At 38.5% G+C, this 17,452-nt stretch overlaps 1 pseudogene across 1 annotated transcript; it reads left to right on the forward strand.

The window, feature by feature from the left end:
• Positions 1 to 8,991: 8,991 nt before the first annotated feature.
• Positions 8,992 to 15,513, forward strand: LOC308668527 (amine oxidase [copper-containing] 3-like; annotated as a pseudogene). Its single transcript has 4 exons — positions 8,992 to 10,444; positions 13,351 to 13,636; positions 14,904 to 15,033; positions 15,292 to 15,513. The product of its transcript is annotated as an amine oxidase [copper-containing] 3-like (transcript).
• The last annotated feature ends 1,939 nt before the right edge of the window (positions 15,514 to 17,452 follow it).

Genomic DNA, 17,452 nt, shown 5'->3' on the forward strand with positions numbered 1-17,452 from the left:
GGGGCACATAACTAAGTCAGAATATCAGCAAATAGCCCGTGCCTGCAAAGATGAAGTGAGGAAAGCTAAGTCTCAAATTGAACTAAGGCTTGCGACCAAAGTCAAAAATAACAAAAAATGCTTCTTTCAACATATAAAAAACAAGAAAAAAGTTAAGGAAATGATTGGTCCATTAGTGGGGGAAAGTGGCAAGAAGGTGACAAGCAATAGGGAGAAAACAGAACTATTTAACTCGGTTTTTGCATCTGTCTTTACACAAAGGGAAAAAACAGTCCAACCTACCAAAACCAGTGCCATAAAAAACAGAATAGAAACGCAAGTTAAGATAGGCAAAAAAATGGTAAGTGAACACCTGTCCAGCCTAGATGAGTTCAAATCACCAGGACCAGATGGATTACACCACAAAGTTCTCAAGGAACTGGCAGATGTAATCTCAGAACCAGTGAACTATATTTTTCAAAGATCCTGGAGCACCTCCAAGGTCCCTTCCAACTTATTATTATTATTAATCTGCATCTCGATAATACTTTTGTTTTATGCTTAAAAAATCTTGCCAGATTCATCTTACTCCCTAGTGTTCTACAATTTTGTTTTTCTTTATCTCTTCTTCCTTCTGTATCATTAATGGACATTTTTTTCCTAATTATTCTTACCCCTTTGTCCTTTGTCCTCAGGGAATTCTGGTGGAATGGAATTCTCTAAGGTTTAAGAAGTGACTTGCTCAACCATTTCTTTTATTATTATTCCTTGGAATGCACAACTGATATTTTTAACAAGACATGACATAATGGATATAATCTCCTCTTCATTCTAACATTAGAAAAATGGTGCTGGAATTGAAGAGTAGCTCTCTGATCACTCTTCTAAACTAGAGGACAACAAGTATATCTGTGGTGAGCGGGGTCAAAAAATGCAAGGTGATGCCAATGACCACAGAAAGATTAGCAAACAAGATGAAGATGTTCACAAAAATATGAAAATAGAAGTAGAATTGATGAATACAACAGATTTTAAGATAATTAACCTGTTTTATAAGATACCTTTAAGAAGAGGATAAACTTCTTTTGGCATTACTATGACAAATACGAACTGAATGTTATTTGAAAATAATTGTTTAAAGAGATATGTTTAGATGGGAGAAACTACAATTGCTTTTGCTGGGAAGGATTTCTGTCATCGTGCTGAATATTTTCCTAGAATGTTATTTTTGTTTAGACCAGAGGCCCCCAACCTTTTGGGCACCAGGGACTGGTTCCGTGGAGAGAGGTTCTTCCATGGACCAGAGGGGGCATGGTTTTGTGTGCTGCCTGCATCCCATGGATGGGGGTTTCCTTCTTTACACGGCCCAGTTTCTGGCATGCCGTGGCACGGTGCCGTTCCACAGACCAGAGGTTGGGGACCCATGGTTTAGACAATACTGATTTTAACAACTGCTGTACCATTTAAACTATGGCAGAAAGCTATATCTAAATTGGTTTGGCAGGGGAATAAAACATAATTTAAATACAAGATGTTCCAAGTTGTGAAGGAAAAAGAGGGATAGGGTTTACCTGATTTGAAATTGTATTTTGTTGTTTGGTTTTGAAAAAAGACACATGTTGCTGAGAAACAGAAGGCTTCTGGAGTCAGAAGGACATACCTGAGATTTTGGATGGCATGACTATTTGTGTGACAATAAAATTGAGGCTAATGTAGATTTTTTAAAAAGGATAGGAGTACCATTCTGATGAGGTATAGACTCCAGGTTGTGCCTTAAAATATGTTTTTTCAGCACAAGAACATTTTGTGGATGAGAAATGAGGAGCAAGCACAAAGAGCTAACTTATTGTGAGATGCTAGAATTTTGTCAAGGAGAATGTAAGATAAAAACAAGAGATCTACTTGATAATGATTTTCTTATGTACAATTACTAGAAACTTTTAAACAATTCAGGTTTTGAATATTTTTAAGACTGAGTTTGAAACAGAACTGTGTAAAAATAATGACCGTGGGATTGGTAAAATGTATAAAACCTTTTGAATTTGAAACAAAAGAATAGCAAGTCAAAATCTCTACGATAGAGTGGACTAAAAATTGGTTATAATATACAGGTAAAACATTGTGAAAATAATTAGTTGAAAGAATTGCCATTCCAATTATGTTATAATTTTAACAGAAAAAAATGATAAAATGAGGTCTCATTTGTCACCAGAGAAATTGCGTGGAATGTATAAAGGCTTTTCAAATTAATGATGGAAACGTGAAAAAGAAGAAGTGACATTTTACCATGATTGGTGAACTTACAAAAAAGCCATAAAGTTTTGGATTTGAATTCGTACATTAATTCAAAACATTTTAAAGATTACTAGACAATTAATTCTGGAGGGTTTTTCTTTTGGGACTGATAAACAAACAGTTGGGGAAAAAATCATGGAACTTCATTTTTATACAGTACATGACAACTTAGCAAGATTATTATATGCACAAAGATGGGAAGTTTCTGTACTTCCACAATGGAGGAATGGTTGTGTTGAAAGAAAAATCTTCATCATGGTCCAGTACAAGCTGGGAATAAACAAAATGGAGACTGCTTTAGAAAGAAGGTTTTCATTTACTGAAGAGCAGAGCCAGACAGAAAGGTGACTCAGGGAAAGCTGACCAGATGTTGCTGGGAGAGGTGGGTTTTTATTCCTACTTGGGCTTTTGAGGTTGTTCCTGTGGCATGAACTTTGACCTGAGCTTCAGTGTGCCTTTCTGGTATTCTGATGATTTATTTATTTATTTATTTATGGGACTTATATGCCACCCTATCTCCCGAAGGACTCAGGGCGGCTCACAACAATAAAACAGCTTTTTTTTTAATCCCATTTATATCCCGCCCTTCTCCGAAGACTCAGGGCGGCTTACAATCTAAGCACAATCAATATGCTTAGCAATAGCCTTCATTCTATGTATATGCCTGCCTATTAGGGCTTTCGCCCCCCCCCCAGCGGCATTTTTACAAAGTCAGCTTATTGCCCCCAACAATCTGGGTCCTCATTTTACCTACCTCGGAAGGATGGAAGGCTGAGTCAACCTTGAGCCTGGTGGGATGCGAACCTGCAGTAATTGCAGGCAGCTGGTGTTACTTAAGGAGGCATTAGCCCACTGCTCCACCAATACAAGACAGTAATACAAATATTAAAAAAGAATTAAATTACAAAGCCCCATAATTAATTGCTGCTGGCATCAAATGCCCTTCGCCCAGTGCGCTCCCACAGGGAGGGTCTTCTCAGGGTCCCACCGGTAAGAGATTGCCGGCGGGTGACACCCAGGGATAGGGCCTTCTCAGTGGGGGTGCCTGCCCTCTGGAACCAGCTGCCAGTGGAGCTGAGGACTGCCCCCGACCTCCGGTCATTCCGCCGGGGCCTGAAGACCTGGCTCTTCGAGCTCTCGGGCCCAGGCTGAGGAGTAATTTATTTTAATTGGGGTTTTAATTGCACAGGGTTAGTTTAATCTTTTTTAAATTGGTTTTAACTTTTGTATTGCTGGTTTTTTAACTCCCTGTAAACCGCCCTGAGTCCTCAGGGAAAGGGCGGTATATAAATGTAATAAAATAAAATAAATAAATAAATAAAATAAATTACTAAAACCAATCAGATTAAAACAATATTAAACCCCCCCATCCTCAGTCCAGGTCGGCCAGTTGGAAAAGATACGTCTTTAGGTCGCGACGAAAGGACCGGAGATAGTGGTTAATCGTATTATGAACTGCTTCCCTGGGGGTGTGGCTGATGGCTATGTCCTATGTTGGATTTTTTTGGGTGAGGGTTGTTGATTCTAGGGATCTTTCTCTTTCTAATCCCATCAGCTCCAATCTTTCTGCCAGAATTATCACATCTGCATTTCTACAGACAGACCGGGTTTCTGCTTGGGGCTTAGAGACTTGGGGGAGGGGTGGTTTCTGCCTAAGCTTTTCCATTATTCCCTTGGGGAAATATAATATTCTACCTTTTAAATATTCCCCCAAATATTTCTTTCTCTGGGACTGGGGTGCTGTCCTCCCACAGTTGGTAGAAATTGGTGAAATGGCCAAACTGACTTCTTTGTTTAGGGAAAAGACAATATTTTAAGATGATAAAAAGGTAAAAATGATTTTCTATTTTGGGGTTTGTGGGCAAACAGTTTGAGAAAAGTCACAGAACTTTGTTTTATACATGAAACTGTAGCAAGACTAATCTGCTACATTTCTGTCCAACCTTTCTTTCTTGTTTAAAATTGCTGGAATTGTAAAGCTCTTTTCTTTGTACAACTCATTTCTGCGTGATGTTGTGGTTGAAGCAAGAAACTTGTAAGGAAGGAAACCCTTTTGTTTCTCTCTCTGAAACAAGATGATGAAATTGGAGGCCTAACTTCATGAGGTCAGATCAAGCAAGCTATCAAACATACATTTGGTCATTATTTATAATATCCCACCCCATCAGGGTGCAATCAAACTACAATAAAATAAAATAATGAAGTCTTTTCCCATTTTAATGAAGTATTAAAATTATTAATATTAAATTAATATTGTAGGTTATGAATTTCTCATCCATTTTGATTCAAAGAGTCCCTCAAGTTCTTTAGCGGTGGCTGTGACTTTTATCTCCACAGCCTGAGCCAGTATCAATTATCTGAGGGTTCCTGTTCAGACTGACTTTCACTTTGCTCTGTTTCTATTGGAAATCAATCTAATTCTACTCCATATTTGGCAATAAAGTCCTTGGCTTTTAAGACAGAATTTAATCTAAGTCTTTCTTGCTGGAAGGCAAAAATTATTCCTTCCAGCTTATCCCAATGAAATGAGACTTATTCTTTCTCAAAAGATTAGATAGAAAGGAATATTTCTTTCTCTTTCATAAAGTTCTGGTAGGAGTGTCTTTCAAAATAATGATTTCTTTGTCATTAATATTTAATCTTGTGGTTATGCAGTAACTTGCTCTGTAGTACTTCTCAATAAAAAATAAGACATCACATTTCTAGGAATTTTTCTAGCTGCATACAAAGAACTGTTTTAGATGTTTCACCTATCTCCTTCTCCATTTTGGATCTTTCCCAACTCAGTAATTTTGACAATGCTTGTACAATAATTTTAATGATCTTGTCAAGGGTATTTTAAGATTCCTTCAAATCTCAAAGATAATTCTTTTTGTCTAGGCTCTAGCAATGCCATTTTATCCAATTATCTTTCTAAATCCAAATCTCTAGGATAAGGTCCTATTTTCCATAGAATCCATCCAGTTGTTGACCTGCTTAACATCAGCAATTATCTTATCTGTTCTTAAATCCAAATTTTTCTTCCAGCCTCCAATCTTGAATTAATAGAATGGGTCATTTTCTGCTACAAAATCTTCCATAAAGATTTTAATGTCAAAATCTTCTGACTGCTTTCTTTGTTCATGATCCAGAGACTTAATTAAATAACAATAGCACCCTCTACTGATCAAAAAGCAAATTTGTCAGTAAGAATGTTATAGAACTGAGACAGAAATATTAAATTATAATTGTTTACAGATCCAATCCCGAGAGGAATAGATAATGAAGAAAAAAACACCTAATACCATGGAACATTAAGCAAAAATAAAAAAATTAAAATCAAATCCTCAAATCCAGTTTTGGCAGATTTTTTTTTAAATAATGGCATTTCTTAAAAAGCAGTAGAATTCAAATACAGCAAAACACATCCTTCCAAGGCATCTTCCAATCCCATGAGTCTGTGATTCGATCGAACAGGTTTTTAAACTCAACCAATTTTGTCTTGCTTTTTTTAGGTTTGAAATCTTAGCAGATGTTACTACAACTTTAGCAAGAAATATTATATAAAAGCCAATATTAATTCCATCATATGGAATTTGTCATTTTAGCACTATCAAGCCTAGGGCTAAAGGAGAAGAATGATCTTATGTAACTGCAAAGAAATTTAGCATCCAGATACTAAGGAATGGATTTGGTATATGAATTTATCCTCTATTTTTGAAAAGTATTTATATTAAAAAAATTAAAAATAGAGAAGCTTAATATTCTTGAGGCCTACATATACAGCAACACATCATTGCAGGAGGGGTGTTCCTGGCATTATTAAAGGAGACCTTGGTTCCCTTCCTCCCTTAAAAAAAGTCATCCCTGGGCCCTGCCAGCCTGGACAATTTTTGTTCAGTCTCCCACATTCCTTGTAAGCTGGTGGAAAAGGTGATTGTGCTGAGCTCTAGGATATCATGGATGAAACTGATTATCTGGACTCCATTCAGTAGGTTTTCAGGAGAAAAACTGTATTAACTGTGCTTGAGGATGATCTCTGGGGAGACCAGGATGTTGTGCACCAGGGGTGCCCTTTCCTGGATCATGAGCACATCTGTTCAATCACTCATGCCCTAAGCATCTCTCATTTGAATTATTGCAATGCACTCTACATGGAGCTCCCTTTGAAAAGTATTTGGAAGCTACAGCTGTTACAGAATGCAGAGGCATGGGTAGTTCTGGAGGCCCTTAGAGTGGTGCATGCATGCTGTATGCAATGCGTTGGTTGCTGGTTTGCTTCTGAGTCCAATTCAAAGTATTAGTTATCACTTCCATAGCTTTCATGACATGGGGCCAGGTTATTTGAGGAACCATCTCACCATAATGGGATTGGCCCATTCTAGTCTCTTTGGCAAAAAAGGTCTTCTGTGGACCCCCGTTGGCCAAGGAAGTTTAGCTAATGGGTCTTGGAAAAGAGATTTCTCTAACATGGCGTTTGCTCTCTGGAATATTTTGCCACTGTGGAGAGATTGGTCTCCACCCTTCTGGCCTTCCAGAAAGGCCTTAAAATCCAGCTCTTCCATTTGACTTGAGGCCCCGATAGTGAAATGCTTTGCTGGAGGTGATAGGTTGAGTGACAGACATGTACCATCCATGCTCTTTGATTTAACTCTTATTTATTGGTTGTTAATTTTAATTCTTTTATATTTATATATTTTTTGCCAGTATAAGCTGCCTAGAGTCATTCTGGATAGTGATATGGATGGCATATAAATTAAATAAATGCTCTTGGTCAGAAAAAAATTTCAGAACTCAAAAGAATGAGGTGACTTCACAGCTCCAAATTTTAGACTGTATGATCATGCTAGAGGTTTAATAATGATTTCATAATGAATGATCTCTTCTTATGCTTCTGTCCTTTATCTCTCAATATGTCTGAATTGACACACATAGAAATGAACCACCTCTAAGGGATCATACACTCCTTAGTAACTTACTGAATGTTTGGGATAAATACAGGAAAATAGTAATTCGGGGCTTTCTCCCTCTTGCTGCATTATTCAAGTTATTTTATAAAAGTAAAGGTTCCAAGAATTTTCCTCAGAAGAGAGATAATAATTTGTTCAGATTTCTTTTACACTTGATTAGTTTAAATATCGTCAATAAGCTATTTGGTAGTCAAAGAATTGCTGAAACAATTGCTGAATTTGACAGTTTTACTAGCTATAGTTTATAAGTGGAAGAAGAATATTAAATTTACTTTGAACACTATACTCAGAGAGAATTGATACAATATGTTTTATCTTTGGTGTATCACTCTAGTCCTGATTACTAAAATGAATATTTCTAACCCTAAGAATAATTGAAATGTAGTGAGCAGATTGGAGGCCTCCTTTTCCATGTGGTGGCAATGCTGTACAGCCCAACAATATTATAAAATTATTTACAACCAGGGACGTTTCATGAAATGTTTTCAAACTGTGCAACTCTTTGAAAATACTGACTTGGCACTGTATACTGTATCTTAATGGCTGCAAGGCATTTATGTGCCTTTTATAGGCACATTAATTCCTTCTTTGAATGAATAACTAACTAAATTGTAATAATATACCTTGAGGTCCAAGATAGGTTTTTAGCAAATTTTTAAAATGTAAATCTGATACAGAGTTTAGTTCAAACTGGAAACCTTTCTTAGATAATAATATCATAGATGGAGGTTGCACAGTACTACATCCAAAATTTTAACTTTTGTCTAATTAGTAGAATGCATTATTTATTACTTAGACTGTAATAAGAAAATTCAATATGGTTCCAAATCATTTAAATGTAATGATAAATTTGAGGACTGAATTAATCCTTTCTTATTATGAATAGATATTATATATACTTTTTTCTTTAATTATACCCTTTTATTTGTTTTAGTTACCAGGATGATATAAGTATTATTTTTCTCTCAGTGTTCTAATAAATTGTATTCTACTACTAAAAAGAATTTTAACAACAGATTTAATACCAAGTAAACAACAATCCTTGAAAGCCAGGTTCACTAAAAAAAAATTAAGAAGCAGTCAAAGGCAATCAAAGTGAGAGTCTGGTTCTCAAACTTACATCATCCTTTAAATACATGGTCAAAGAGACATAAATTTACTTGTTGCACAAAGAAGGTAGCATCTAGCCCAACCATATTTCAATTCGGAGAATTATGTGGAATGATGACAACTTGAAAAATGATTGAAGGCTGGCAAACAAGATTTCTCAAGCTCTCCATATTGCATTTTGTCAAAACAGAAGATTATAGTTTGAAGACACATTTGCATAAGAGACCTCCTTCCTTTTAACCTATATTTAATTTCCTTGGTCTCAACTTCTAGTCAGTTTAGAAGTGTCTAACTAGCGTTTGCATCTGAGTTCCTGGTTTTAGCTAATGAAATAGGAGTATCGTGGCCAGCTGGTAAGATTATTGAAGATGTGAATATATGATTGCACAATTTCTGGAGTGTTTTGTAAATGAAAGAAATTTATACGTTTGTAAGTTACATGCTCAACAAGTGTCTTATTATTTGTATCCATGTTTTAAAGCATAATTTAGAATTTTATAAACCCTTTCTGTATGTTTCTATCTTTAGATTTGAGAAAATGAATTCAAAACTGATTTATTTTCTCATAGCAATCGGCGTCGCCATAATTTCCATCTTAGTCTTGGTGTATCGAAATAGAGGAGAAAAAACAAAGTATTATGAAAATTATTCCCAGAAAATGGGGCAAGAGGAAGATGGGCAAGATAATGGCAGCCAGGTATTTCACGATTTAACTCCAGGAGAGATAATGCAAGTAAAGAGGTATTTACAGTCCAACCTGGGAGTGCCACTGGTGGAGACACCTCAAGCCAAGCCATCAGACAACTGCATTTATATGATCACTTTGCAGCTCCCTCTCAAAGCACAAGTATTACAATTCTTAGATCATCAAGGATCTCAGCCAGCACGGGAAGCTCTGGCTGTGATCCATTTTGGAAACCAGATGGACCCCAATGTGACAGAATTTGTGGTGGGTCCTCTTCCAGAGCCAATATATCATAAAGATATTACGGTACAGAAATATGGAAGGAAATTGCCTTATTCTCAAAGATTTGTTTTGACAAATGAGCTTAATGAAATCTATGAATTCTTAAGGGACAGATATTCTAAGGCTGCAAATTTCATGCAAAAAGTTCTAAATTACAGTGGAAGCAATATAGAGTACAGTCATCAAATGCCTCCAGGATTTAAATCAGGAGATCGCAAAATGTGGGTGAGTCATTTCCAGAATGTAACTGGCTATTATTTACATCCCATTGGTTTTGAGGTCCAAGTGGATCATAGTAGCATGGATGTTTCTGAGTGGAAGGTAATAAAAGTGTTTTATAATGGACAGTACTTTGAAGACATGGAAGACCTTGAGAGACAATTCAACATGGGAAAGGTTAGAGTAGACAAGGTTAAAGAAGCCCCTCCTGATGGGGGTTACTCATCACTGAAGCAGAGGGTGCCACCAAAAGACCTAGGCCCTTTGCAGTATGAACCTCGTGGGCCACGCTATAGGATTCGCAATAATCATGTCACTTTTCTGAGATGGAGTTTTGCATTCGGAATTGATGCAAGCAGGGGTCCACGTATCTTTGATGTCAGGTTTAATGGAGAAAGAATAATCTATGAGTTAAGTTTGCAAGAAGCAAGTTCTATCTATGGCTCCAACAGTCCTACTTCCATGTCAACCAGATACATGGATTCCAGCTATGGTCTTGGATCCTATATCTTTCCCCTCACCCAGGGTCTAGATTGTCCTTATTTATCCAGTTATTTGGACTTCCACTTTTTTTATGATACTTCATTACCTGCTAGCCGTAAAAATGCTATCTGCATCTTTGAGCAGAATGCTGAGTTACCCATACGACGACATTATGAAAGCATCCAGTCTCCTTTTTACGGAGGGTTGGCAGATTCAAATCTGGTTTTCCGAACCATATCTTCGATTTTTAACTATGACTATGTCTGGGATTTTATTTTCCACCAAAATGGAGCTGTCAGTGTTTGGATCCATGCCAGCGGGTACATTATATCTGATTTTTACTTTGGTGATGCCAAAGACTTTGGCAATAGAGTGCAAGAATTTGTGCTGGGTACAATTCATACTCATAATATTCATTTCAAGGTGGATTTGGATATTGGTGGTAAGTGTAAAAAAATGTTTACCACTTGTGTGGAAATTATAGGCTCTTTTGTCCCACTTTGGCTTTGTTACAATTGTTCTAATGATTGCAAATACTACAATGAAGAAAGACTGAAGAGTATGGTTATTACTCTCTTAGTAATGTTCTTGAACTTCAGTTCAGGAGAAGGGAGGGTTTCTTTTTAATGAAGAATATTTATTTCACTGTCTTGGACAATGTTCCTCCAGGTCTTCCTGTCCTCTACCATCTTCTGGAGTCCATTTAAGCTCACGCCTACTGCTTCAATGACTCCATCCAGCCACCTCATTCTCTGTCATCCCCTTCTTCTATTGCCCTCAATCTTTCCCAGCATTAGGCTCTTCTCCAGTGAGTCCTTCCTTCTCATTAGGTGGCCGAAGTATTTGAGTTTCAACTTGAGGATCTGGCCTTCTAAAGAGCACTCAGGGTTGATCTCCTCTAGGACTGACCGGTTTGATCGCCTTGCAGTCCAAGGGACTCGCAGGAGTCTTCTCCAGCACCATAGCTCAAAGGCCTCAATTCTTTGGCGCTTGGCCTTTCTTATGGTCCAACTTTCACTGCCATACATTGCAACTGGGAAGACCATACCCTTGACTATTCCTTTCTCTCTGTTACATAGACACATTGTCTCTGTCATATTCTTTCTAGCACTGATTCATTTTAAACGCTGCTGCTTTCTGCTCAATGAGCCCATAAAACTCTTTTGCTAATACCACAAAGTGGATGCTATTATTGCATTTATAAACATTCCTTTCATAAAGTTCCTGTATGTCTGGATAGGCTAGGAGTCAGGACACAAAACCTATGGCCCTTTTTTGCCTGCTCATTGCTGAAAATTGGTGGTGTGGTTTTCTTGCAAGCTGATGTGGCGAACACACGAAAATTGTGTAAATTCTAAGTCAGGGTCCCTTCTGAAGTAGACAAGATGAATATATACTGTGTTTCCCTGAAAGTTAGACCCGGTCTTATATTATTTTGGCTCCAAAAGAGGCATTAGGTCTTATTTTGGGTGTGTCTTATATTTTTCGTGACACCTGCCTTGCCTCGCAGCAGCAGCACCAATAGCTCCATCCAGCAGGAGCCCGCATGGCTTCTGGCTCACTGCAGCCGCTCACAGCAGGAGACCGCATGGCACATTGCGCTGCTGCCGTCACAATGAGGCAAGGCAGGTGGGGGAGGGGGTTGGAGCTGCCCCACATGCCCCGCACACACCTCCCTCAGGTCACCCCAGCTAGGCCATTCCTTGCTCCCTTTCACTCCCCTCCTGAGCCGAACTGCCATGCTACCATATGGAGGATGGGTGGAGTAGGCCTTGTCTCCCCTGTGTTGTTTTGGAGCCAGGGGGGAATGACAGCAAAATGCTCCTCTGCTGCTGTGCTGGAGGGGCTTTCTTCATGCTCCATTCCACAGATCACCTGCCTGGTGGCAGCTGCCTCCTTCTTCTCCTCTGCCAACCCTCCTGTGGCTTGCACCATGACTGGGCAGCACAATTCTCCCCTGCCGGCCCTCCATCCCCACCACTGGAGAAAATGGAGAACGGGAAGCAGAGCGTCTCTGCGCAGCGATGCAGAGCAGAGAAGAACATTTGCTTGCCACCTTGCACCGCCTCATGTCTCCCTTCTCAATTCTCGAAATGGCAGCTTATTTCCTGCCCCTTGTCCCGAAAGGAAAAAAAAAATCAACACTAACCTGCTTTCTAGCTCTGGCGTGTTTCTCTCCTGCTGTAAGATCTTTTTGTTTTTCATGAGAAGTTGCAGGGCGGCAAGCAAGTGCTCTTCCCTGCTCTGCATCACTGTGCAGAGCTGCTGCACTTCCTGTTCTCCATTCTTTCCAGTGGTGGTTGACAGGAGATGGTGGGGGAGGCTTGTGTTGCCTGGTCAGGGTGCAAGCCACGGGAGAGTTGGCAGAGGAAGAGGCAGCTGCTGCCGCTGGACAGGTGATCTGTAGGGCAGAGCATGAAAGAAGCTCCTCCAGCAGCTCACAGCAGCAGTGGAGCCTTCTGACGTCACTCCCCCCTGGCTCCGAAATGGTGGAAGGGGACTTGGCCTACCCTGCCCATAATCTGTATGGTAGCATGGCAGTTCGGCTCAGGAGGGGAGTGAAAGGGAGCAAGGAATGGCCTGGCTTGGGGGGGGGGGCTAAAGGAAGTGGGTGCTGGACACATGGGGCAGCTCCACTTCCTCCCCCACCTGTCTTGCCTAGTTGTGGTGGCAGTGGTGCAATGTGCCGCACGGCCTTCTGCCCCATTGCGGCAGCCAGGTGGGACGGAATGGGCAGGGTCCTAATTAGGGCTTATTTTTGGAGTAGGGCTTATATTAGGCCCACTTGCAAAAATCAGGGTAGGTCTTTTTTGGGGGGTGGGGTTTATTTTGGGGGAAACACAGAAGAAAATCCTTCTTTGGTAATATGAAAAAAACATTTTCAGGGAAAGGGGTGAAATTGTGATACTCAAATGGCGAATGTAGATTTAAAAGACCTGAAGCTGACAGGTTCCCAGCTTGATTCAGCTACATATTAACCAATAAATAAAGGAGAATTCATAAATACCCTAAATGATTTGTTCTAATAAAAATTTAAGTGAAATATTTCATTTATGCAAAATCTCTAATTCAGTTTTATCATTTTAGGTCATTTTCAGATGGTGTTATTTAATGAATGAGCTGCTGTTTATTAAAATTGCAAAGGTTGTTTTATCACGCTGAGTTACGTTCTTGATATTTAGCCTGAAGAACTATTATGCATACTCTTATGACAACTTCATCTCTAGGTTAGCAAAATGTTAGAGTAGAAACAATTTTGATTTTTGAGAAGATGAAAATGCAGTAGGAGAAGTCTGATCCATCAACAACTGCTCAAGTACTAAGTGTTGTACTTGATTTCTTTCTGAGGTGTGAAAAACACCCTGGTTGGCAATGACATGGCATTTGAGACCTTGCAGGCCCCTTGGATCCCAGAAAATAAGTTCTATCAAATGAAGATGGTGAAGGAAATTTTTGACACCGAGGACAAGGCTTCGTTCCGTCTCCATGATGATATGCCCAGAAACATATTTTTTGCATCCAACCGCACAAACAAGTGGGGCCATAAGCAAGGCTATAGGATCCAGATGGTCAGCTTTCCTGGAGACCATCTGCCGGAATCAGATCCAATGGAGCCAGGCCTCAGCTGGGGTCGGTAAGTGACTGATTTCTAAGTGCAAAGTAAAATAGATTCAGTTGTGTCTTTGCGTTTCAGCACCTTGAATAAGATAGGCAGGAACTTTCAAATTTATTCATTTTAAAGAAATCTATATATCCATCTCACTTTTGTTATGCTCTGTTGTAGATGTTGTGGTTAAAAAGTATGGATAATGATCAAATATTTGCTAAGGAAAACTTTTCCATTTCCAACTATGGAACATATAAAGCGGGAAAAAGCACTATTCAGACTGCAAAAAAATTTTTTTTAGTTCATATTCATCGCTAATGATAAATAATCCAGCATTGGATTGCATAGAGAGAAACAGTTTCTTTGATCAATATAGTATGTTTTGTGTTGTGAGCGTAATCATGGTTGGAAGAGTAGTTTAAAGACTTTGCATGCGTCAATGTTCCATTTCTGGGACATTATCCTCAATTTGAGAGTTATTCTTAAACTTGATCTAAGATAAATGCTACAGATTATTGGAGGTTAATACTATCAAGCAAAATGAGTCTTACAATCTTTCCTTTTCTCTAATGTGTCCCCAAATGGCAAGAAAATCCTGAACCAGGTCAATTTTGAGGTGTAAATTTTAAATTTATATAAAAAAAGAGAGAATGGCATTTAGCAAATACAAACAATATAAATTAAAGGTAAAATTAGGGCCTGAAATACAGTTTTAAGTTTTTATCAGCTATAAAGACCTGTCTATTGGTAGCCATGCATAATTTTCTCCCTTATCTGATTTTTGTAATATCCTCCATGCGTCCCCTTCGGAAAGACTGCTGGTTTCAGCGTGCCTTTCCACTGCTTCTGGTCGACTATTGAAGAAATCTGAGCCATAGTATTATAAATTTGTACTCTTGCATTTCTGGAACTAATTTGAGGTACTAGTCTGAAGTTTAATTTCCTATGTGTTTTGGGATCAGTATATTTAATCAACTCCCTACCAGGATGGAAACCCATGACACCTGGTAATTTGGAATAGATCTCCACAGAGGTCTTGTGGTTCTGCAACTCATCTATGGAATTTTATATGGCAGTTCAAGCCTAAAATTATCTCAAATTTTGTAAGTATTTTAATAATGAGTTGGAACAACAATTGTCCTATATTTTTATAGTTGGGCTGTCATGGAACAGCATCCTGTCATTATATTGTCTTTCAAGACAGATGTCAGGAACAATAATATTTGAAGATCTTAAGAAGAACTAATAATCAATAAATTTCAATCTCTGCAAGTCCTCTTGTTTTGCCTTTTAGTTATAAGTTGGCTGTTACAAAGAGGAAGGAAAATGAATCTTTCAGCACCACTCCCTACAATCAGGTTGACCCATGGAAACCTCCCGTGGCCTTTGCTGACTTCATAAACAATGAGAGTATTGTCAATGAGGTAAGTGAAGATGAACCCACCTACCATCAAAGCACTTTGTAGATTATTATCCCATAATTCTGCAGAAGGGATATAAGGTCCTTGATAACAGTTTTGTATTCCCAATTTTCCGTTTCTACACATCTCAGGTTTTACTAAACCATCTGCTACCTTACTTAACAAACTTAATTTCTTTCAATCCATTCTTGTACTACTTTTGTATTGAACAGGACTTTCCCCTAAGATACCACAATAATATTGTCCCTTTTCCTTTCACAGGATCTGGTTGCCTGGATCAATGCTGGCTTTCTCCATATTCCACATGCTGAGGATGTACCCAATACCGCAACCCTTGGGAATGAAGTTGGTTTCTTCTTGAGACCATACAATTATTTTGATGGTGATCCTTCCATGTTTTCTCCAGACAGTGTTTACTTTGATAACTTGTAGGACTCCACTTCCTGTGAGGTCAACCAACTTGCATGTCTGGCAAAAATATAATAGCCTCATATCTGCCCATTTTCCTCCTTTTCACTTATGTGGGTTTTCAAAAGATAATAACTTTCTAATGTCTTTCACTTCTTGACAGGTGAATTAGAAATTGGAAAAAAACAATGAAAGTAGCTAATATTTTCTCTCTTTTTTCTGCAGCATTAATGTATATTTTGGACTGATTATTAGTTTTCAGAAAACCATGGAATGGAATTCTCTGGGGCTTAAGAATAAATGTTGTAGAATCTTTTTTGCTTTAGGAATACTATCTCTTAGCATGCATGTCTGACATTTTTAACTTGACAGAGGACATTGAGAATGATATATACTGGTATTTATTAGCCGTAATCCTCCCTTTCTTTTACAATATTAAAACAGTGATGTTAGAATTGAAATTAATGTTCTGATCTACTCTCCTGAATTAGAGGAGAAATGGGTGATGGTGATCTTTGAAGAGAAAGGTCAAAAAATGCATGGTGACGTTCTCTTTGCCACTTAAAGTAATTTCATATATTTCTAAAAAAGATATCAAAGAAATTATTAATGTCTTGGGAATTTTTTTTGATTGGGGAAGATACAGTTGGAGACATGGATAAAGTATACAGAATAAATTCAACATTTGTGGAACAAGAAATATTCCAAGAGACTTTTTGGTGCATGAAATACACAAACACACACACACACACACAAAAGAAATCTAATTCCCCAGAAGAGTGGTCAGGAGAAGTTCCAAGATCCAATTGTTCCAAGATCCAATCATTAGCCAATCTTAAGTCCAGAATCACAGTCACAAGATTTCAAGTCAAGAAGTAAGGCACCCGGAATCTAGGTTAACAAGCAATGGAGAGGCTTCAGCATTCGGCTCTTATTAAATACGAGGAACTCCAGTGTTGCTTATTTGGAAAGACAAAGCTCCTTTCTTGCACGGAGCCTCACAAAGCACCTTTGCTCTGCTCTCCTTTGCACATGATGAGCCCTTGAACTGGCAGGGAGTGGCAGCTCAGACTCTCCTTTTTTCTGAGAAAGGCGTCTAGTCATGCCAGCCACATGATCACGGGGACGTCCTCGGACAAGCGCTGGCTCTTCGGCTTTGAAACGGAGATGAGCACTGGCCCCTAGAGTTGGAAACGACTAGCACGCATGTGCGGGGGAACCTTTACCTTTACCTTACCTTTAACATGTTAGAGAGGATTTAAGGACTTGCAACTTGAAAATGCTGGGCAGCTTGAGAACGCTGAGAGCTCCAAATAAATTCTAAAAGCCTAATATTTTAAGATGTGCAATTTGCAAGGGGCAGGAGAGTCTAACTTTAACATTTATTCTAAAATAGACCACATTATTTTAGAGATTAAAAAAAACCTTATATGTTCCAGGATTAGCTTCATAATAGTTTCACTAATTACTGATAGGATAAGAAAAGTAATTTAAGAAGATTAGTTCCCTACACAAGCAAACATGATCTTCAGGATGCTCTTGTAGCTAGACACACCTCATGTTTCTGGAAAAGGATAGACAGATAAAATTCATTTACAACACATACAGTAAATGCAAAAGTGAAACCTTTCCAGCAGATGAACTTAAAACATTCCCTCCTGGTAACTTTGGGCTGTTCTTAAGAGTACACAGAGAGAAAGGTAAAAAAAAGCAAAAACCCAACACATTTCTCTTCACCCTGTTTGCTGGCCAAACAAACAAGGTGAGAGTATATCCTTTGGTGGCTTATTTTAAGCAGAATTTCTAGCAGAATTTTAAGATTTTTTTTCTCTAGGGATTAGAGACACCCAACAGTTAACATTTACCTCGAGAACACACAAAGACCTTGACACACATACAAACACAAAGACAAAGAGAAAAGAAGAGGAAAACAGAACACTCAGTTTTCACACTCTGGTCATTCCCACTGTTAATCTGAGTTAGCTCAAATTAGAGAAGGCACAAATCTTAAACC

This window comes from Vipera berus (genome assembly GCF_964194415.1).
Source record: "Vipera berus genome assembly, chromosome: 5".
Classification (NCBI taxonomy): domain Eukaryota; kingdom Metazoa; phylum Chordata; class Lepidosauria; order Squamata; family Viperidae; genus Vipera; species Vipera berus.